Raw genomic sequence first — 23,559 nt, 5'->3', positions numbered from 1 at the left:
GCCCCGCCATGCCACTTATATCTGCCCCTCCCAGTATAATCCCCCTTATCTCAGCCCCCTGTGATCTCCACACTTGATGTCCTCCCCTAGCCTCATCCTTATCACCTGTCTTCTATCTCTGTCACTATCTAATGTTTTATCTCTGTCTACTTTGCAGTTGAATGGTGACTATTGATCTCTGTTATCAGCCATCTCAGCCTAAGGAGAGACAGTGTAGCTTTACTATTTATAAGTAGATTAAACTTTTAAAGAAGTTCTGTAACTTTTTTTCTATACTGCGGACTTCTGTGCCTCTCAATTTTCAAGATCTCTTCTTTCAGTAAATGGAAACATTCACTAACGGGCCTCATACACGAAGGCCCAACGATGGTTCTGCCAAGTGCTATCTCCCACACTTCTTGCTCAGCCAAGCACTCCTGTGTTCTCTACAAGACTCCCCTGCCAAGATCAAAAGTATCAACAGTCCTAAATCAGATACCATCTATCAGGGAAGAGTTGGGGGGGGGGGGGCTCTATAGCACCAACATAGTCTGTGGCAATTCATACTTCGTAGAGTGTCCAGTTTGTTTCATCCGTGAGTCTGGGTGAGGATCGTCTAGACTGCAGTTTGTATGGTTTTTAGCCTCATGGTGAGAAACAAGAATGTGTCTCATTCACTGACAAGTAGAGGTCTTGCTGCAGTTGTGTCCAGTTTCTATAACTGGGGATTGGAAATGAGGAGAAATTAAAACAATGAGTTCCAGAAGTTCATATTATATACTGGGATTAAGGTGGTCACTCTCGGTTTAATGTCACCCGATTGTTGGTTCTTCTTAGGTAAAGGTATGATCACATTTCTGTCACTGCTTAGGAAATGATTTGAAATGAGTTGTTAATGAATCAACAATAGTTTGAGGTTTTGGCAGAATTTTCCTTTTAGAGACAATAAAAAAGGGTACCGCAATGGGGTCTGAATAAACCTCACTAATATAATTAATCAAATTGGTTGTGATTACAGATAATATATTGCATTTGAAGTAACACAACACATTCTTCCTATAACTTCAGGTAGCACAACTCTATATGTATTGATATAATGTGTACTAGGACCTATGTATAAATCACTAATATATCACCTATAGCCTTCTGTATGCACTTGCGCATAGGTTATAGAGGAGAATAGGGTGCCTCATGTCGTTTATTTATTGCCTCTACCTTGTGCCAGTCATTACACTGGCTACCCATCCACTCCAGAATCCAGTACAAACTTATTACCCTCACCCACAAAGCTCTTCATGGCTCAGCACCACCCTACATCTCCTCCCTTGTTTCAGTATACCATCCTACCCGCGCCCTCCGTTCTGCTGATGACCTGAGGTTAGCATCCTCAATAATCAGAACCTCCCACTCCCGTCTCCAAGACTATACACGTGCTGCGCCAATTCTTTGAAATGCACTTCCCAGGTCAATACAAGTAGTCCCCAATCCCCACAATTTTAAGCGTGCTCTGAAAACGCATTTATTCAGACTGGCCTATCGCCTCAACACATTAACCTACCGTATTTTTCGGACTATAAGACGCACCCCAATTTTAAGAAGGAAAATAGGGAAAAAAATAATAATGTGTCAAATTGGGGTCCGTCTTACAGTCCGAATTCAGCTTACCTGGGAAGGGATCCGGCACAGCTGGAGGAGTGGTCACAGAGGTCATTCAGTGCTCCAGGCTGGTGCGGTGGTGGCGGCTCTGTGCTGGGGCAGCTGGGCTATACTGGGGCAGGTGGGCTGTGCTGGGGTAGGTGGGCTGTGCTGGGCTGGGGCAGCTGTTATTATTGTTTTATAATCGTAAAGAGAGTAGATTATTAGTAACATAATAATAATTGGGAGGCTGAACTTGATAAATGGTCCTGCATCTAGTTTGATCAGTTGATCTAGAACATCAATATTTATTGGTAAGTCATGGCATAGCTATGTCATCACTGAAATTAATAATAGGCCCAAGCATATACATGGGGCTCGATGGAATGTTTACATGAAAAAATTAATATCACATTAGGATATCATAAGCTATATATTATAGACTATTGTGGATTAGTAGTACAAACTATGCCTGGTATGCTGCGCCATCTGCGCTATGTGGAATAGGTTGTTTCCAGTTCTACAAAACTAGAATTACTGATGAGCCATGCATTCCCCACATTGGTGTAAACAATCAAAATGAGCACCCATTGGGGATCTACTGTACATATATTCTTGTGGCTCTTATATAAAAATCTAAAAATTCCTATTACACATTGCTCTATGCCATACGGAAATTTAAAGGGAACCCGTCACCATGGCCAGGGACTTTATGATTTGGGCATTTTGTAGACACCCTTTCAATTCTAAATTTTTTGGACTCCGCTGCCTAAATGGAAAAAATGGTTCAGTATTAACGGGACATTACAGAAGTTGGTCATTTAAAGGGTCACAACCAGGGCTGTGGAGTCGGAGTTGGAGTCGGTATAAAATGGACCGACTCCGACTCCTAAAATATATAATAAATTGGGCACAGTAGTTCAATGCAGGATGTGCTGAATATTTTTTCATAGGCGTTTGGGAAAGTTATGAAATGTCCTATAAATGGCTGTTCTATTCCTGATCTAAGGCTACATTCACACACAGCGTTTTTCCTGTGTTTTTTGAGGATACGTTTTTCAGCTGCAAAAGTTGATCATCTTTTTAAAAAATTGCATCACCTGAAAGGTTTTTGAGCTCATAGATAATGTTTTCAATAGCAAAAACAGATTAGAAATCTGCTCTATGTATCCATTTATCCATATCTGTCTATCCATATCGGATCTGTACCAAAAAGAATGAAAACCGGGTAGTACACCAATATATATTCTGTTCTATCTAAATATCTTGATTATTGGATCATAAAAATGATTAAATGTCTGAGGTTCACATTGTACTACAATAAATTTTTCACTTAAATATAAGCAATATGTGTGGGAGTCGGAGTCGGAGTTGGAGTCGGAGTCGGTGTAAGGGAAATTGAGGAGTCGGAGTCGCAGGTTTGGCTTACCGACTCCACAGCCCTGGTCACAACAATCCTAGGTGTCAAATAACCAAACCTTATTTTTAAGGATGAAGTTTGTACATTTGCACTGAAGGTCTGGATGGAGCAAGACAAGGCAGGCTGACCTAGAATTCACTTTCAAACACTGCACTCATTGTGCTGTACCTCCTGATGCTGTGGTCATGCCACCTGGGAGGGCAGCCTCCTATAGTTATATTCCCGAGGCTTTAGGGGTAGTACTGGGCACCCATCACAGTTCCTAATAATGGATGACCCCATAGAAGCACATGTTGCAGGTCTCCCATACCTGAGCTTGTACTATGCAGGTGCTTCCATTCCCTGTGTCTCCCTCTCCCCTCCCAGGACCTGCTCAGGTTACAGGCACCTTACAATGGGCCCACAGGTGGATGCTGGGAGTTGTGTGCTTGTTTATAGCAGCGGGCAGGAATGTGCCTCCTCCCGTATACAGGATCCGCTCTCTGGTGTCAGGGTGGCACCCCTGCCAGCTCCTGTGACACTGACCAGCTGGAGGGTTAGGATTAGTCTGGGATTAGTTTTCTGCTAGTTTTGCTGCTCTGACACTTTTCTTAATCTACAATTTCTGGTTTGTGTGTCTGTGTCAAGTGGGGGGGGGGGGGACAGGGGACATCACCACCCAGATCATTATTTCCCCGAGTTCTGGGTCGCTGTGGAATATTAGAGGTGTTTTTTTTAAGGAATGTGTCCATTAAGTTTATTGAAAAGAGAGCCGCAATGTCATCAGTGAATCATGGCTCTGATGTTTAGAGTGTGAAAATCCATTTATCGATGGTTTCATTTGGGATTGACTCTGGGTGTTGGGTCTACAGATAGACGACGATCGCGGCTGTGCACATTGTATAGAGATGGAGATGCCCTCTAAGTGCCTGGAATGTGAACAATCGCCATGAAATCTCATCCCCCGAGTTGTGATCTGGAAATCACATCTTGTCTGTACGGTCGCCCACCACAATGCCCACTACCCAGAAGGCACCGTGCCTTGATCTGTCCCTGTTGGTAGCTCTGTATGTATCTCTTATGTATGTCTCTACTATGGGGGTCTGTAAATGCCGCTGCTGTGGCTGATATAGGGGGCTTTATGGATGTTTCTGTCGTGGATGTCATTGTTAGGCCTCTTTCACACATCAGTTTTTTGCCATCAGGCAGGATCCGGCTTTTTTTTGTAAAACCGGATCCGGCGAAATGCAATGCCGGATCCAGTTTTTCCCCATTGACTTGCATTAGCGTCGGATCGCGCCGGATGGCATTGCGTTTCATCCGTTTTTTGCCGGATCCGGCTACTTGTCTCATTCCGGCGTCTGGAAAAAACGGCTACTGTAACGTTTTTTGTCTCCGGCAAAAAAGCCGGAAGCGCCGGATCCAACGCTTCCGGCTTTTTGCTACAATGAAAGTCTATGGGCGCCGGAATGCGCCGGATCCAGAAAAAGACGGATCCAGCCACCGGATCCATTTTTTTAAGTCTGCGCATGCTCAGATCCAATTGGCCAGCCCCCAGGAAACAGATATAACCTGCTAGACGGATCCAGCAGAAAAACGGATCCGTTTCTACAGTTCTCCAAAATTTATGCCGGATCCGTTTTTTCTAAAAATAGCCGGATCCTGCCTGACGGCAAAAAACTGATGTGTGAAAGTAGCCTTAGGGGTCACTACTATGGGGACGCTGTGGGTGTTACTATTATGGGGTCGCTGTGGGTGTTACTATTATGGGGTCGCTGTGGGTGTTACTATTATGGGGTCACTGTGGGTGTTACTATTATGGGGTCGCTGTGGGTGTTACTATTATGGGGTCGCTGTGGGTGTTACTATTATGGGGTCGCTGTGGGTGTTACTATTATGGGGTCACTGTGGCTGTCACTATTATGGGGTCGCTGTGACTGTCATTATTATGGGGTCGCTGTGGGTGTTACTATTATGGGTTTGCTGTGGGTGTTACTATTATGGGGTCGCTGTGGCTGTCACTATTATGGGGTCGCTGTGACTGTCATTATTATGGGGTCGCTGTGTCAGTCATTATTATGGGGTCGCTGTGTCAGTCATTATTATGGGGTCGCTGTGTCAGTCATTATTATGGGGTCGTTGTGGGTGTTACTATTATGGAGTCGCTGTGGGTGTTACTATTATGGGGTCGCTGTGGCTGTCATTATTATGGGGTCGCTGTGGGTGTTACTATTATGGGGTCGCTGTGGCTGTCATTATTATGGGGTCGCTGTGGGTGTTACTATTATGGGGTCGCTGTGGGTGTTACTATTATGGGGTCGCTGTGACTGTCATTATGGGGTCGCTGTGACTGTCACTTTTATGGGGTCTCTGTGGCTGTCATTATTATGGGGTCGCTGTGTCAGTCATTATTATGGGGTCGCTGTGTCAGTCATTATTATGGGGTCGCTGTGTCAGTCATTATTATGGGGTCGCTGTGTCAGTCATTATTATGGGGTCGTTGTGGGTGTTACTATTATGGAGTCGCTGTGGGTGTTACTATTATGGGGTCGCTGTGGCTGTCATTATTATGGGGTCGCTGTGGGTGTTACTATTATGGGGTCGCTGTGGGTGTTACTATTATGGGGTCGCTGTGACTGTCATTATTATGGGGTCGCTGTGACTGTCACTGTTATGGGGTCTCTGTGGCTGTCATTATTATGGGGTCGCTGTGTCAGTCATTATTATGGGGTCGCTGTGTCAGTCATTATTATGGGGTCGCTGTGTCAGTCATTATTATGGGGTCGTTGTGGGTGTTACTATTATGGAGTCGCTGTGGGTGTTACTATTATGGGGTCGCTGTGACTGTCATTATTATGGGGTCGCTGTGACTGTCACTGTTATGGGGTCTCTGTGGCTGTCATTATTATGGGGTCGCTGTGTCAGTCATTATTATGGGGTCGCTGTGTCAGTCATTATTATGGGGTCGCTGTGTCAGTCATTATTATGGGGTCGTTGTGGGTGTTACTATTATGGAGTCGCTGTGGGTGTTACTATTATGGGGTCGCTGTGGCTGTCATTATTATGGGGTCGCTGTGGGTGTTACTATTATGGGGTCGCTGTGGGTGTTACTATTATGGGGTCGCTGTGACTGTCATTATTATGGGGTCGCTGTGACTGTCACTGTTATGGGGTCTCTGTGGCTGTCATTATTATGAGGTCGCTGTGTCAGTCATTATTATGGGGTCTCTGTGGCTGTCATTATTATGGGGTCTCTGTGGCTGTCATTATTATGGGGTCGCTGTGGCTGTCACTGTTTATGGGGTCACTGTGGCTGTCATTATTATGGGGTTGCTGTGTCAGTCATTATTATGGGGTCTCTGTGGCATAGCCTGCTTTATGCACCCTCCTTTGGGGGTGACTAACCTAAAACATAAAGGAATGTCCCAACTGGAATATCCCTTTAGGCTGAGTTCACATGTAGCATTTTTTTTGCGTTTTCGCAGCATTTTTAAATGTGCGATTTTGCCGCGAAAACGCAAAAAAAAGCATCCCATGCAATCCTATGGCATTCTTTGTGCGGAATCGTGGGAAAATCTGCACCCATAGGAATGCATTGTTCCGCTTACTTTCCGCATGTGGCTGTGCACACCATGCGAAACGTAATTGGAACATTTGCGGATGGTACCCAGGGTCTGGAGGAGAGGAGACTGTCCTCCGGGCTCTGGGTACCATATTCCTGTTAAAAAATAGAATTAAAATAAAAAATAATGCTATTCTTACCTTCCGACGTCCCCCCATCTGCTCTGCGGCGCTCCCGGCATCTTCCGGTCCCAGTAATGCTTTGCGCGAATGACTGCGGTGAGGTCGCTCTCTCGCGAGAATGACATCATCGCAGGTCCTTCGCGCAAAGCATTACTGGGACCGGAAGATGCCGGGAGCGCCGCAGAGCAGATCGGGGGCCGTCGGAAGGTGAGAATAGCAATATTTTTTATTTTTTTCTATTAGTTTTTGCATCCTATCTTTTACTACTGACGCTGCATAGGCGGCCTCAATAGTAAAAAGTTGGTCACAATTGTCAAACACTATGTTTGATAAGTGTGACCAACCTGTCAAGCGATGCTACAGATCAAGTGCAAAACGCTAGTTTTTTGCGGGAATTCCGTATGCGATTCTGCACGTGTGCACATATGTAGTAATGTAAACAGCCCCCAATGTGTCAGGGACAAGAAATCGCCCCGTGACATCTGCCTGTCCCCGCAGTCGTGGTCATGTGACTGCGCCCCTACAATAAGCCCACCAGTGCAGATGCCCCTTTGCCTCCTTCCCATTGCACCAATATCAGCACAAATATGCGCTTGTGACACTTGGTGGCGAAACGTGTGGGACGCAGTCACATGACCGACATATCACACATTCCTGGGGGCTATGGACCGTGCAGAAGCCGATGTCCCCACACTCAGCACAGCATTAACCCCTCTGGTGCCATACTCCGCACAGCATTAACCCCTCTGGTGCCACACTCCGCTCTTCTCTCCCAGCCAGTCATAGTCTATAGTATTCTCTTGAATCTACAGGGTTAAATGATCAAACCGTTAAATAAACAACCTGATCTCATGCTGTATCTCAAAGGGACAAACACTCCCCCAGAAATCAGTCTGATTGTGGCATATAGGGAGATGTTTCCATTCTCTGAAGAGCCAGAATTTTGTTCGGAAATGTACACACCCAATACTGCAGAGGAACAGCGTAAGGCCGGGGTCACACTGGCGAGGAATACGGCCGAGTGAGAGGCGCTAAAAGCACGCATTAGACACGGACCAATGATTCTCTATGGGGCGGCTCCCATCAGCCGTATATTTTCTCATCCGTATTCTACGGTCCGTGCCAATCGCAGCATGCTGCCCGTAGTACGCCAATGCAAGTCTATGGGGGCGCAAAAAATACGGTTTACACACAGACCACACATGTGACCTGCGAGAAATACGCAGGTCTTTTGGCTGGTGACAGGAAATGGCCCAATCCATTATCAGGAAGCCTAGACATGCTAATTAGCTCAAAAAGCGCTCCAGACATCCCGGAAGTACGCCTCCACGGAGTACATCAGCGTCATGGCGCCATATTTCCTCAATGTGGAGATGCTCATTGTACTGGTGCAGGAACGACCGGAAATCTGGGACCAACGGGATGCCCATTATGCCAACCGGGCAAGAAAGGAGGCGTCATGGAGGCGCATATGTCCCAAGATGTTCCATGATTTTGCTGATCGGCCACGTGAGGAGCAGCAGCAACTGAGTAAGTACAACGCAAAAAGTGTTTAAAATTACCTCACATCAAAAAAGGCATTTAGAATCAGCCCCCCCCTTCCTGTGCTTCTACTTTTTTCCTCGTGAGGCGGTAGATTTTGATGTGAGCCATGGTTTTACACTGCCATAATTTGGCCCAGGCCACAAGCTCCTCATCCTCCTAGCCAACCAAGTTATTAAGTGTAGTTACTTGACACCTGAACTATTGTGACCCTGTGTATCTGGCCTGGATGCCCCAATTATATATGCCTCCCTGGGTAGAAAGCACACTCCAGAAGGCCCCATGCCTAGGCTACTGGTAGCAAATATGTGAAATTGAGAATATTTCCTGTCACATTGCAGTGGAAGATGTGATGAGACGCTGGCGCAGCATCCGCGATCAGTACAGGCGGGAACGTCAGCAGCGGTCCAGGAGTGGTGATGCGGGCCACACAAAGCGAAAATATATCTATTCTGACCGCCTCTCCTTCCTCGCTCCAATTCTGGATCTGAGACCTTAAGGCCTGTTTCACACTTACGTTTTTCCTGTCAGTGGCCAGCCGCCAAAAAGGTGGAGAACGGATCCGTGTCCGTCGAGACATCAACGGGTGCCACCGGACCGTTGTGTAGACGGGATCCGCCGATCCAGGAATGTTAAAGGAACAGGCATCATGAAAAAAAGGACCGCCGATGCAGAGACCGGGGCCGCGGGACGAGCAGGAGCCGCAGGACGAGGCAGGGGCTGCGGGACGAGGCAGGGGCCGCGAGAAGAGACCGGGGCGGCGGGACGAGGCAGGAGCCGCGAGAAGAGATCGGGGCCGCGGGACAAGTCAGGAGCCGCAAGAAGAGATCGGGGCCGCGGGACGAGTCAGGAGCCGCAAGACGAGACCGGGGCCGCGGGACGAGGTCGTATGCTCGGGGGAGGAGGGAGATCTTAGCGGCTCCCAGGACGGCATTAACGGGTTAAAATGCTTCCCGGAGTTAAGATCCCGGGCATGCGCGTTTCAAACTGGCGGTCCGTCAGAGCAAAAAAACGTTGCAGGGTCCGTCTCATCCGCCCGGGAGACGCTAAAATCTTGGTGGATCCATAAAAAAATGGGTGGGACGGACGCCCATCAGTCAAGATCCGCCAATAATGTAAGTCTATGGGGGAAAAAAACAGATCCGCCCCTTTTTTGGCGGATCCGTTTTTTAAAAAATTTGGCGGATTTTGACTGAAGGGAAAAAACAGATGTGTGAAACAGGCCTAAGTAGATACCTCACACCACATTACACAGATACTTTACAGGGCCAAAACAGTGGATTCATTTTTGGCTCTGTTCTATTTCATAACAGAACTCAGTCCAACCTTACGGAGAGAGAAACTGGCCCAGATACCGAGCCCATCATAGATCCTGGGTCTGTAGGGGAAGAGGTGACTGGACCATCTTCTCCCCCTCCAAGAAGCATGGGTGAAGATTCCTCTCAGGAAAACCCAGTGCCTGCACCACATACCCCACCACCAGGACCACATCCACAAGCAGGACCGTCTGCTGCTGCTGGGTCGCCCTCCCAGGGCCGTTGGGTACTCGGTACCGGGCCCGATGAGCTTCAATGGGAGATGTCACGGCAGCTGGGACCCAGCCCATGGCCCTGGGCGCCCATCGTAAAAAGGGGGGAATGTGCGGTGTGCTTATGATGATTAGAATGAATGAGTCGTGACGCCACCTGTGGTGTTCGGCAATGAAGGTGTTAAGCCGACGCTGCAGACAGATCCTCTGGGAAAGATGGTGTGGTGCAGCAATGATGTTATAGCCCTCCACAGGCAGGGCTTTAGTCCCAGGGCAGGGTAAGTGAAGTGACACTTAGATGGTGTAGTGTTGGGCGCAGGGGATGTGGCAGTGCCGGGCAGGTTGACGCAGGAATCAGTGGAGGACACCAGGACATGTAGTTCTAAAGCTTTACTCACAGTCTGTTGTGGCACAAGAGCCCGCATCTGTGCCGTGTCCTCTGGGTCAGGAGCTCAGCCAACCTCCAGGCAAGATGAAGTACTCCTTTCCAACACTCCGCCAACTTATATGCCTTTTCTGAACGTCTCCCTCTTAGCGCCTTTAATGAAGTACTCACAGTACTGAGTTACACTGGAGTTCCTCCTGTCCGATGTTCCTAAGAACTCTACTTGTACGGCAGACAGCTGTAGCCTGCTTCGGGAACTCCTTACTACCTAGTCCCGGCTCACTCACGTTGCTGTTGTGCCCCCAAGTCTTGTGTGGGAATAAAGTGGTGACAACTTCTATTCCTCCGCTGTCTGCTGCAGGACCATTAGTATCCATACAACCTCGGGGATCGGACCCCGGCCTTGTGCTTAGAACATAGGAAGGGTTCTCCTCTAACCCTAATCCTTAGTTCTCTTCTTCTCCTCACGTTCCGTACTAATCCTTTCCTTCTTATGGAGAGTCAGGCTTTCTATCCAAGATCCTTTCCTGTGCCAGCGGACCCAGGTCACTGAGGTCGGCTGCAGCACTTCCTTCATCCATCCCACTCAGGGGATCTCGTTTCACAGACTGACCTCGTCAGACTGCTGTGACAAACTGACTAAATCCTATCCTCTTCCCGTTCTTTTAGTGCAAACTAAACTCCACCTGCCTCCCAGCACGCTTCATGTTCCAAGCAGGGAGCCACCATAGGGTGCTTTGCTACACTACTATGTTGTGTGGGATGCAGGTGTTGGAGCGTGGTCAGGTGTCTCCACCTTACCTGGATGGTGGGGTACCACACCTCAGGAGGAGGTGCAGTACTTCTGTGGCGACTGAACCCTCAGGGGCGCCACACTGCACCATCAGCCATACAGGAGGAGCAGGGCAACATCAGCACCAGCTCAACTGCCCAGATCCGGGGCTCCCCACAGTCTGCTGGACCATCCCGGTGAGGAAGAAGAAGGCGCCAGATCCCTGCCCAATGTTGACACAGGGGTACTGAACTACCTTGCTCAAGTCAATAATGATGATGGGGAGGAGGCGTACTCACGCAGCCTGGCCCTTTATCTTCGTGCCCTTTCCTGTGAGGTGAGGCTACGTATTCGAGGATGTTTTCAGATCCTGCTTGATGCAAGCACACACCCCAATACCCCATATGGGTTATTTGAATATCTGGAGAGGTCGCAGCTTTCCCCCAGGAATCTGATGCGCCTTAGACACCCCACACACATGCTTGCTCAAGCAGGCTCTGAGGATCCTCAAATACGTGGACCTACACCTCACCCCCTTCCTCCCCCTACACAACCTTTCCAACAGCAGCCACATACTGTATGTCTGGCTCTAGCCAACCTCACCAATATGGCCACTTGTTCCCATCCAGTGTTGGAGGCTGGTCCCAACCTGGTTGGGGATGACATGGCTATTTTGGTGGGTATGAGACACGGGCCTACCAGCCCCAACAAGAGGCCCCTCTCCAGTATTACTCTGGCCAGTACCAACCACAATCACAGGAGGCAGTACACTACCCACATCATGGGCAACAGTATGCCCCCACACGGGGCGATGGCCAAGTTGGCCAAAGTAGCCAGTAGCAAACACAGGCTGGTCTTCCGCCTTCTCCTCCCCCGACCTACTAAAATTTATAATGATGCCATTTTGGTATTGGCTAATGGTTTTGTGGTTTTGTTTGTCAGAAAATGTTATTTGTTCCCAATTTTCACATCTGCACAAAGGCCAATTTGGCCCATTGCCACATTGATCATACGGCAATAATATGTTTTAAAAAAAAACAAACAAATAAGGCAAAAGTAAACATTTGTCTACTACATTTTACGTCTCGGTCTCAATTCTAAAATAAGGTGTCAGCATACTAACATAGGCTTACCAATGCAAATAAACAGTCATAGAATCATAAGGGGTTTAAATATATATATTTAGACAGACATAAACGAAAAAATTATAACATAGATACAGCATGCTCTTGCCAAGAAGTTTCCCCCTCAGGTGACATAGTAATTTGTGAAAATATCACGCACTTTGAGCCCAGAGAGCGGTCTACGTTGAAGGTTGATAGGTGGTCTCGCTCTACGCACATTGTCCGACCTACGCACAACACCATCAGAGGAGGAACAATCATGTCTCCTGGTGAAGTTATGAAGAACCACACAGGCTTTAACTACTTCATTAACATTCTGTTCACTCAGCTGAATGGCAGACTGGAGTACCCGCCATTTGGCACAAAGAATGCCAAAGGTACACTCCACCAGTCGCCGAGCACGTGATAGGCGCAAGTTAAAAATTCTGCGCCGGTGGTCCAGGTTGCGCCGGGGATATGGCCTCATGACATTGCGCGTTAACTGAAACGCCTCATCTGCCACAAGGACATAAGGGACTGATTCTTGAGTGGAGCCTGGTAGCTGGCGTGGTGGGGGTAGATCCAACTGGTTGGTGCGTAGCCGCCGAGCCATAATGGAAGTATTGAAGACTCTAGAGTCTCCCGTCCTTCCATAGGCCCCAATGTCAACAATTATAAACTTGTATTGAGGGTCGGCCAGAGCCAACAATACAACAGAAAAGTATTGTTTATAATTGAAGAATTGGGAGCCAGAGTTCGGCGGATTACGCACCCGGATATGTTTGCCATCAAGGGCCCCAATACAATTAGGAAACTGGCAGTCCTCCTCAAAGTCCCTTGATATCCTCAACCAGTCTTCCATCCTGGGCTCAGGCATGACGAGTTGATGTAGTCTTGTCCAGATTTCACTACATGTCGACCTCACTATGCCAGAAATGGTAGATCTTCCAGTGAGAAACTCATGGTGGAGGGCGGCATAAGACAGGCCAGTGGACAGGAAGCTGAAGAACAACAGAAATGGAACATTTTAGAATGCACAAATTAACAAAAAACCAGGTACATACATACCAAACTTGTTATTGATTCATATCTACTAACACACATATATTTGGTCGCACAATGACTACGTGATATTCAGTACATATTACACATAACATTCTGGTCTGTAAGTTTAAACATCTGGAATAAGATGAGGGTATAAAACTTAGTCCAAAAATACATACTTTGGCCAACACATCATGAACATAGAGAATGTGGTTGTGTAGTACATACCGTAATGTGAGTAGAAGTCGCTCCTCTGCAGATATGGCTTTGCGCATCCTTGTGTCCCGATAGGTTATCCCAGGGCGCACTGTCTCCAAGAGTAGATCAAATGTTGCAAGGCTCATGCGACAGTATTGGTAAAATTTTTCCGGATGATGCCGCAGAGAAGAACAGAGGCGGTGGAAATGACCTCTTGTCAGTCGTTGCCTCAAAAGTGGATGGACCCACATGCGTCTCCTCCTCCGCGGATCCACTATCACTGGGTATGGTTGACCAAAGCGGCGTGACAAAAGCCAGTTGAAGAGAACCTGCTCAGTTGTGTTGAAACTCAGACTGTCTGCCATGTTGCACATACAACACCAACACACCAAGTCATGACAAGGTCACAAATGGACAGAATGGAGGCAGCCACCTGTTCCTGAGCCAATAAATAGGGTACAGGCTAATGATTTAAATATTTTGCAGGCCTCAAAACCGTTAAATGTCCATTTTGCAAGGCTGCGAGAAAATCTCGGCATACGGATGCCATACGGATTACATACGGATGCTGACATGCGCAAAATACGCGACCTCACCTTGCTTACGGAGCACTATTTAGGGGTCATTCATCCGTATTACGCATGTAAAATACGGACCGTATTTTGCGTCGGTTAGTGTGACCCCGGCCGTATTCGTGGCCACATGGATTTTTGGATCAGGCAGGAAAAGGTTAACTTTTACCTTGTTATATGGGTAGTACTATAGTAGTACCCTATGTACAAGAATATAACTACCGTAATACTGCCCCTATGTACAAGAATAAAACTATGATAATATTGCCCCTATGTACAAAAATATAACTGCGATAATACTGCCCCCTATGTACAAGAATATAACTACTATAATACTGCTCCCTATGTACAAGAATATAACTACTATAATACTGCCCCTATGTACAAGAATATATCTACTATAATACTGCCCCTATGTACAAGAATATAACTACTATAATACTGCTCCTATGTACAAGAATATAACTACTATAATACTGCTCCTATGTACAAGAATATAACTACTATATAGTACTGCCCCCTGTGTACAAGAATATAAGTACTATAACACTGCCCCCTATGTACAATAATATAACTACTATAATACTGCCCCTATGTACAAGAATATACAGTCATATGTAAAAGTTTGGGCACCCCTATTAATGTTAACCTTTTTTCTTTATAACAATTTTGGTTTTTGCAACAGGTATTTCAGTTTTATATATCTAATAACTGATGGACTCAGTTATATTTCTGGATTCAAATGAGGTTTATTGTGCTAACAGAAAATGTGCAATCTGCATTTAAACAAAATTTGACCGGTGCAAAAGTATGGGCACCCTTATCATTTTCTTGATTTGAACACTCCTAACTACTTTTTACTGACTTCCTGAAGAACTAAATTGGTTTTGTAACCTCATTGAGCTTTGAACTTCATAGCCAGGTGTATCAAATCATGAGAAAAGGTATTTAAGGTGGCCACTTGCAAGTAGTTCTCCTATTAGATTCTCCTATGAAGAGTGGCATCATGGGCTCCTCAAAACAACTCCCAAATGATCTGAAAACAAAGATTATTCAACATAGCTTTTCAGGGGAAGGATACAAAAAGTTGTCTCAGAGATTTAACCTGTCAGTTTCCACTGTGAGGAACATAGTAAGGAAATGGAAGAACACAGGTACAGTTCTTGTTAAGCCCAGAAGTGGCAGGCCAAGAAAAATATCAGAAAGGCAGAGAAGAAGAATGGTGAGAACAGTCAAGGACAATCCACAGACCACCTCCAAAGACCTGCAGCATCATTTTGCTGCAGATGGTGTCACTGTGCATCGGTCAACAATACAGCGCATGCATAACGCCTTTTTGTATGACCAAACAACTCAATCTTTGTTTCATCAGTCCACAGGACCTTCTTCCAAAATGTAACTGGCTTGTCCCAATGTGCTTTTGCAGACCTCAGGCGACTGTTTGTGGCGTGCTTGCAGAAACGGCTTCTCTCGCATCACTCTCCCATACAGCTTCTCCTTGTGCAAAGTGCGCTGTATTGTTGACCGATGCACAGTGACACCATCTGCAGCAAGATGATGCTGCCGGTCTTTGGAGGTGGTCTGTGGATTGTCCTTGACTGTTCTCACCATTCTTCTTCTCTGCCTTTCTGATATTTTTCTTGGTCTGCCACTTCTGGGCTTAACAAGAACTGTACCTGTGTTCTTCCATTTCCTTACTATGTTCCTCACAGTGGAAACTGACAGGTTAAATCTCTGCGACAACTTTTTGTATCGTTCCCCTGAAAAGCTATGTTGAATAATCTTTGTTTTCAGATCATTTGAGAGTTGCTTTGAGGAGCCCATGATGCCACTCTTCATAGGAGAATCAAATAGGAGAACTACTTGCAAGTGGCCACCTTAAATACCTTTTCTCATGATTTGATACACCTGGCTATGACGTTCAAAGCTCAATGAGGTTACAAAACCAATTTAGTGCTTCAGGAAGTCAGTAAAAAGTAGTTAGGAGTGTTCAAATCAAGAGAATGATAAGGGTGCCCATACTTTTGCACCGGTCAAATTTTGTTTAAATGCAGATTGCACATTTTCTGTTAGTACAATAAACCTCATTTGAATCCAGAAATATAACTGAGTCCATCAGTTATTAGATATATGAAACTGAAATAGCTGTTGCAAAAAACAAAATTGTTATAAAGAAAAAAGGTTAACATTAATAGGGGTGCCCAAACTTTTACATATGACTGTAACTACTATAATATTGCTCCTATGTACAACAATATAACTACTATAATACTGCCCCTATATACAAGAATATAACTACTATAATACTGTTCCTATGTACAAGAACATCACTACTATAATACTGCCCCCTATGTACAAGAATATAACTACTATAATACTGCCCCTATGTACAAGAATATAACTACTATAATACTGCCCCCTATGTACAAGAATATATCTACTATAATACTGCCCCTATGTACAAGAATATAACTACTATAATACTGCTATGTACAAGAATATAGCTACTATAATACTGCTCCTATGTACAAGAATACAACTACTATAATACTGCTCCTATCTACAAGAATATAGCTACTATAATACTGCCACCCTATGTACAAGAATATAGCTACTATAATACTGCCCCCTATGTACAAGAATATAACTACTATAATACTGCCCCCTATGTACAAGAATATAACTACTATAATACTGCCCACTATGTACAAGAATATGTCTACTATAATACTGCCCCTATGTACAAGAATATAACTACTATAATACTGCCCCCTATGTACAAGAATATAACTACTATAATACTGCCCCTATGTACAAGAATATAACTACGATAATACTGCCCATATGTACAAGAATATAACTACTATATAGTACTGCCCCCTGTGTACAAGAATATAACTACTATAATACTGCCCCCTATGTACAAGAATATAACTACTATAATACTGCCCCTATGTACAAGAATATAACTACTATAATACAGCCCCTATGTACAAGAATATAACTACTATAATACTGCTCCTATGTACAAGAGCATCACTACTATAATACTGCCCCCTATGTACAAGAATATAACTACTATAATACTTCCCCTATGTTCAAGAATATAATTACTATAATACTGCTTCTATGTGCAAGAATATAACTACTTTAATACTGTCCCCTATGTACAAGAATATAACTACTATAATACTGCCCCTATGTACAAGAATATAATTACTACAATACTGCCCCCTATGTACAAGAATATAACTACTGTAATACTGCTCCTATGTACAAGAATATAACTACGATAATACTGCCTCCTAGCTGTGAGGTTGTGTGTTTGTAGCTCTCCTGATGTCTGGAGCAAGCCCAGGGGGAGGCCACCCTGGGCGGGGAAACTCTCCAAGCAAGGCCAAGGCTTCCAGGCCTACACTGGGAAGTAACGCCCAAGCTGTTTCTAGTGCGGATGCAAATCCCAAAGTTATTTCTGAAGGAAAGAAAGCTCAGAATGGAAGTAACAGCAGCAACAAGAAAGATGAAACTGTGGAAGTAAGTAAAGGAACAAGGAAAAGCCATGGTTGTATGTAATAAAGTTACAGTTAAGCAGTTGCCCAGCCAAGGCAAGCAGAGTGAAGTACAATTAGGAAAAATCCAAAATAAATCTACTGGTGAGAAGCTGAATGGAGGAAAGCAGCCTGCAGCTCAGGAGGTGCCATCACCGGCCTCAGGTGTGCAGTTGACTCCCAGCAGGCAGAGGAGAACCTCACTGGAGAGACAGACACTCCATGAGAACCTGCAGCAGAAGCATGTGGTGGCCAGCATGGCGAGTTCTGGGCGCACAAGGTCGCAGTCAGGTGGCAGCAATAAAAGTGCTGTGGAGCCTGGAACCACGAAACCAGCAGTGGTAAAAATCAAGGAGACATCTGGTTCCAAGCAGCTGGGGACACTGCTGAAAGCAGGATCCCAGGAGGAGACGCCATGTGCACCTGAGCTGCAGCTCGCAGAGGAGATTCCAGGACTGGTCAAGAGGCTCGGTGAGTTACAGGAGCACAAAGACTTGCTGCAGATACAAATAGACTGTGAGTGTAAGGTAATGTCTGCTAATTCCGGGGATCACACCGTGTATGACCAGACTCTGAACTTACTGGGTGTATTTCTGGCAAAAGTGGTGGAGGACATGGACAGCGTCCTAGAGAGGATGGGACCCCTGGTGGAGACTTATAGGAACCAAGAACTGTTTATGTCACACAAGCAGAACTCTGCAGGTTCCAGGTCAGACATTGTCCCAGGTGGACCCCAGAAGCAGGTGCGGCCAGTGCTGCAGCCTGCAAGTTTCTGCTTCCAAAAGTGTCCAATACTGCACCAGCAGCCTGCGGCAGATCCCAAGCAGCAGCATGTTGTGCAGATTCCAGCAGAGGTACCACAAGTCTCAGGATGCCCAGCACAAAAGCCTGCTGCAGATTCCAAGCAGCATGGAGTGCACATTCCAGCAGAGGGACTACAAGTCTCAGAATGCCAAGAACAATTGTTAGTGGACATGTGCCGTTAGTTACTGATGGTGCCTTGCAGGGCTCTGAGGCTGGGGATAACTGTGCTGTATCTGAGGGGTTGGGGGCTTGGGGGAGCACAGTATCTCTGGTGGACGCTGCACAGTCTGATAATGACATTGATGTTGATGATAAGGATAACAATGTGCATGATAATGTCTGTGATTTCCCCTGTTTAATTCCGAACATACAAGGTGTGGCAGTACCCTGTTGTGAATTCGCTTTCTGGCCTACCTCTGGTTACTGCTGAAGGTGGTGGAGCTGGTCAGGTTGATGGAGGGGTTGCGAGTTCTCTTCTCCCTCTGGTGGTTACTGGAGGTAATGGAGCTGATCTGATTAACAGAGGCTTGCCACCTGATAATGAGGACGACGATTGGAGATCTGGGGTTTCAGACTGGATTTAAGACAGCCGACTCCCTCTATCGCTGCTGGTGATTTTTTCCTGCCTCCTGAGGTCTTCGTTTCCAGCTCAGTCCCTGCATGTTCAGCTAAGTGTTCTTTTGCTATTCTGTTCACACTTGATCTGGTTTTGTCTATTTCAGTTTTGTGTGGGTCATCCAGCTCCGGCGGGGGCTGTGCTGAATCACCATCCATATGTTACTGCTTGTGCCAGTTTGTTTTTGTCCCTTATTAGATTGGCCTCTTTTTGCTCTGCTTTCAGAATATACCAGAGGGCTGATATAGTGGGCGAGTCGTGTGACTTCATTATTTTTGCATCAGGCATGTTGGATATTTTTTGCAGGGTTTTTTGCGTGATTGCAGACAGTGTCTTTCTTTTCCTGTCCTGTCTAGTCAGTGTGGGCCCCATCATTTGCTCAGTCTATTTTCCTACCTGCGTTTGTGTTTTCATCTTGTCTCACCGACAATATATGTTTGGGGGCTATCTATTCCTTTGGGGTCTGCTCTGGGGCAGTTTAGATTTCCCCTTTCTTGCTTTAGGCTTAGTTAGCTCTCCGGCTGTGCCGAGGCATCTAGGATCATCGTGGGCACGCTCCACGGCTACTGCTAGTTGTGGGGATAGGATCAGGGGTCTGCAATCCGCTTAGTTACCAACCTCTCTGGTTTTCTGTGTCTTACCCTGGGCCTACTATCCTCCTCGGTGACCCAATCATAACAGTACCCCCTGTGGCAGACCCTCACCCCGTCAGTAAGCCTTGTGTGACCCCGCACGTTCCCCCCAGTAATGCCTGGAGTCGTGGTGCTCTGTCCTTTACCTCTGGTGCCAATTATACCGGCCAAGCATTTAAACGGAGAAAGGTGCGTTTCCGGTACAGAGGTGCCAAGGAGGACATGCCAGACAGGTGGTTTGTGGTCAAGGAGCTCCTGTGCCACCAGATGGGGTTTGCATCAGTTAACATTTTTGCAGTAATTAATCTTCCAGACAGGGAGGGCTATGACATCAGCTTTAAGCTCATGTCTGACTTGGACAGATTCTGGTCTAATTTCCCCAAGTTTAGAGACACTGAGGGCTGAAGTTCAGCTTTATTCCTATCTCTAAGCCAGATACGGTTACCGTTAATGTGATCTTTTGGAATGAGTCTGTTCTCCTGCACTACATTGTGGTGTGGCTCCAGAGGCATTGTGACCTGGTCTCTGACCTCCCCAAAAGCAGAGACAATGATGGTATCTGGAAGGGAGGGTCTTGGTGAAGTTTCACCAGTGCAATAACATCACTGCCCACTCCTTTATTGGTAGGGAGAGGGGTGTGTGTTTCTATCCTGGGCAGCCTCGTAAGTGCTTTAAATGTGGCAAGGCAGGTCACCTGGCAAATGCCTATACTGTTGTGAAGTGCAGCCTGTGTGGGGAGGTTGGCCATGTATCTGCAGACTGCCAGAACATCAGGTGCAATCTCTGTGGGAAGATCAGCCACCCTCACAGGGACTGTCCAGACGCTTGGCACAATATCTGTAAGGATTTTCCTGATGAGGATTTGCTGGCAGGGCAGAGATTCTGGAGAAGGCAGCTTTACTTTCAGGGGAAATACTGACCAGAACAGAGGTCCGCCAGGGGTATTCTCAGCTAACACCAGAGCATCAGGGATCATAGGGTGCACAGGGGAGTATGGAGGTTGTACCTCAGGGGCAGCGGTCACAGGAAGGCATTACTTCAGTGCTACCATCTGTGTCTGAAGGGAATAGCAATAATCAGTCTAAAAGGAAGCAAAAGGACAAGGCCTCCCGTAAACCTGAGAAGGAGTATGACACTGGCCAAGGAGCCAGGAAGAAAGTCCAGAGTTCTGCAAGTGTAATGGTCGTATCTAATAGGTTTGATGTCCTGTCTGAGTCAGACGGTGATTTTGAGAATGACCTTAAAAGAATTGACGCAGAGTGTGATAGGGACGTAGAGGACTGTCCTCCGCCAAAGCGGAAGCCCTTATCTGAGGGCACTTGGGTAGAGTCTGAAATGGAGATCGGTGGTGAATAGAATAACTCCGACTCAGATCTGTGACGCTGTCAACCAGATAATGTCCAAACTCAGATAGGAAAAATCATTAGAAATAAGGAAAAGTTAGAAAATGTAAAGTTATTGAGGGATGTGTCACTGGTTTGAAATATGATGAGCTCATTTTGCAACATGCTTGTTTTTTGTTTTTCAAACCAGGAGTATGGACTCTTTAAGTTAATTTTATATATATATATATATATATATATATATATATATATATATAATCTGGATATGTAATGAATGTATCTACAATCCAAGTGAATTTAGTTTTCTATTACTGGAGGAATTTTGTTAAATTTAATTGTATTTGTTTGTTTTTTACAATAAAAATTGCCCCTATGCACAAGAATATAACTATTATAATACTGCCCTTATATACAAGTCTATAGCGACTATAATACTGCCCCCATGTGCAGAAATATAACTACTATAATACTGCTCCTATGTACAAGAATATAACTACTATAATACTGCCCCTATGTACAAGAATATAACTACTATAATACTGCCCCTATGCACAAGAATATAACTATTATAATACTGCCCTTATATACAAGTCTATAGCTACTATAATACTGCTACTATGTACAAGAATATAACTACTATAATACTGCCCCCTATGTGCAAGAATATAACTACTATAATACTGCTCCTATGTACAAGAATATAACTACTATAATACTGCTACTATGTACAAGAATATAACTACTATAATACTGCCCCCTATGTACAAAACTATAACTGCTATAATACTGTCCTTATGTATAAGAATATAACTACTATAATACTGCCTCCTAGCTGTGAGGTTGTGTGTCAGTGGTTCTCCTCATGTCTGGAGCAAGCCCAGGGAGGGGCCACCCTGGGCGGGGAAGCTCCCCTGGCAAGGCCCAGGCTTCCCGGCCTACACTGGGACTAGCCTCCCAGGTTTTTACCAATGGGAATGTTAATCCCAAAGCCACTGTGAGTCCAGTGAATGCAGCGAGTCAAAGCTGCAGCAGTTCTGTGAAGGAGGAAAAGGCTTTGGCTAAAGTTTTGGGAGGAAAGCCAGCTCCAGTTCCAGCAAAGAAGCAAGAAGGAAAAGTGTCAGTGAGTGATGGATTCCAGCTGAATGTGAAGTCTTGTAGCTCCCCAGTCAGTAAGCAGCTCCTGCCAGGTGCACAGGTGAGATCGGCCCCAGCTGTGCAGATCAGCTCTCCTGCTTCCAGGCAGAGACGGACATCTTTGGAAAGGCAGACAATGCAGGAGAACCTACAGCAGCATGGCAGTATGGCGCGGTCAGGACGCACACGGTCACAGGTGGCAGCAATAAACCTGCTGCGGAGCCTGCATCCAGCCAAGGGGCCACAAAACCATCCGTGGTGGACCCGCACAAGACGGTCTTCAAAACCCCTGTACCCGTGGTCAAGACTAAACCTGTGGGGCCGGCGCGTGCACCCGAGCTGCAGCTAGCGGATGAGATACCGGGACTTGTCCGAAAACTGGGTGAGTTACAGCAGCAAAAAAAAGCGCTGCAAATGGAGGTAGACTTCATCTATAGCCTAAAGACCACTAATCCTGCCAGTAATGAGGCGTATGACCTGAGACTGAACACACTGGGTGTACAGCTGGCGAGTGTTGTGCAGGACACTGAATCTGTGCTGGAGAGCATGGGGCCCCTGGCAGAGACCTACAGGAACCGCGAGCGGTTCACCTCCTATAAGCAGGACTGTGCTGTAGAGGCCAGGACCCCTGATGTTCAGGACGGGACCCCCCAGCAGCGGACATGGCCAGTGTTACAGGCTGCCCGCTTCTGCTTCCAGGAGGGGAAACAACTGCAGCAGCAGGCAGCTCAGTGTGAACAGGAGCATGCACTTCAGACTGCAGCAGAGGCACCACAGGTCCCAGAATGCCCCACACAGGAGCAGGACAGTGTATGTGAGACTGTTTGTGCTGATGAGGCTGAAGCACAGACTGTGGCTGGTGATGCTGTGCCCATGGGGTCGGGGGTTGGAGGGGTTTCACACTCTGTAATGGACGTCGCACTGTCTGATAATGATGCTGCTTATGATAATGTGCATGATATGTGTGACTATCCCCCTTTGCCATCTAGTCCACAAGGTGTGACAGGCCCCCCTGCTGCAGGCCCTCTCCCTGTCAGTCAGCCCAGTGTGACACGGCAGGTGCCCCCCAGGAATGCCTGGAGCCGCGGCGCCCCATCCTTCACTTCCAGCGCCAGGTACACCGGCCAGACATTCAAGCGTATTAATGTGGTGCGGTTTAAATACATAGGTGCCAAGGAGGATCTGCCACAACGCAGGTATGTGGTGAGAGAGCTGCTCTGCGGCCAGATGGGGTTTGTGGCAAATGAGATTCTGGCAGTGTCTAATCTTCAGGACAGGCAGGGCTACGAGGTCAGCTTCAAGCTCATGTCTGACCTGGACAGATTCTGGGCCAATTACCCCAAGTTCAGAGATGCTGAGGGCTGGAATAAGTTTGTGTTGGTTCCTATCTCCAGGCCGGACACAGTCACAGTGAATATCACGTTCTGGAATGAGGCCGTTCCTCCACAGGACATCGAGGTGTGGCTCCGGAGACACTGTGACCTCGTCTCTGGACTCACCAAGGTCAGAGATGAGGATGGTATCTGGACAATGGGGTGGCGGGTCTTAGTAAAATTGCGGCAATGTAATAACATCACTGAC

General features: G+C 46.4%; 1 protein-coding gene across 2 annotated transcripts in view; it reads left to right on the top strand.

The window, feature by feature from the left end:
- PALM3 (paralemmin 3) overlaps positions 1-23,559 on the top strand; it is a 49,641-nt gene that overhangs the window by 6,838 nt on the left and 19,244 nt on the right. The gene's annotated exons all lie outside the window — the stretch shown is intronic.

The sequence above is a fragment of the Dendrobates tinctorius genome, unplaced genomic scaffold (assembly GCF_039654945.1).
Source record: "Dendrobates tinctorius isolate UK_male_01 unplaced genomic scaffold, ASM3965494v1 ptg000099l, whole genome shotgun sequence".
NCBI lineage: Eukaryota > Metazoa > Chordata > Amphibia > Anura > Dendrobatidae > Dendrobates > Dendrobates tinctorius.
The sequence above is the reverse complement of the archived record's forward strand: the minus strand, read 5'-3'. Positions and strand labels throughout refer to the sequence as shown.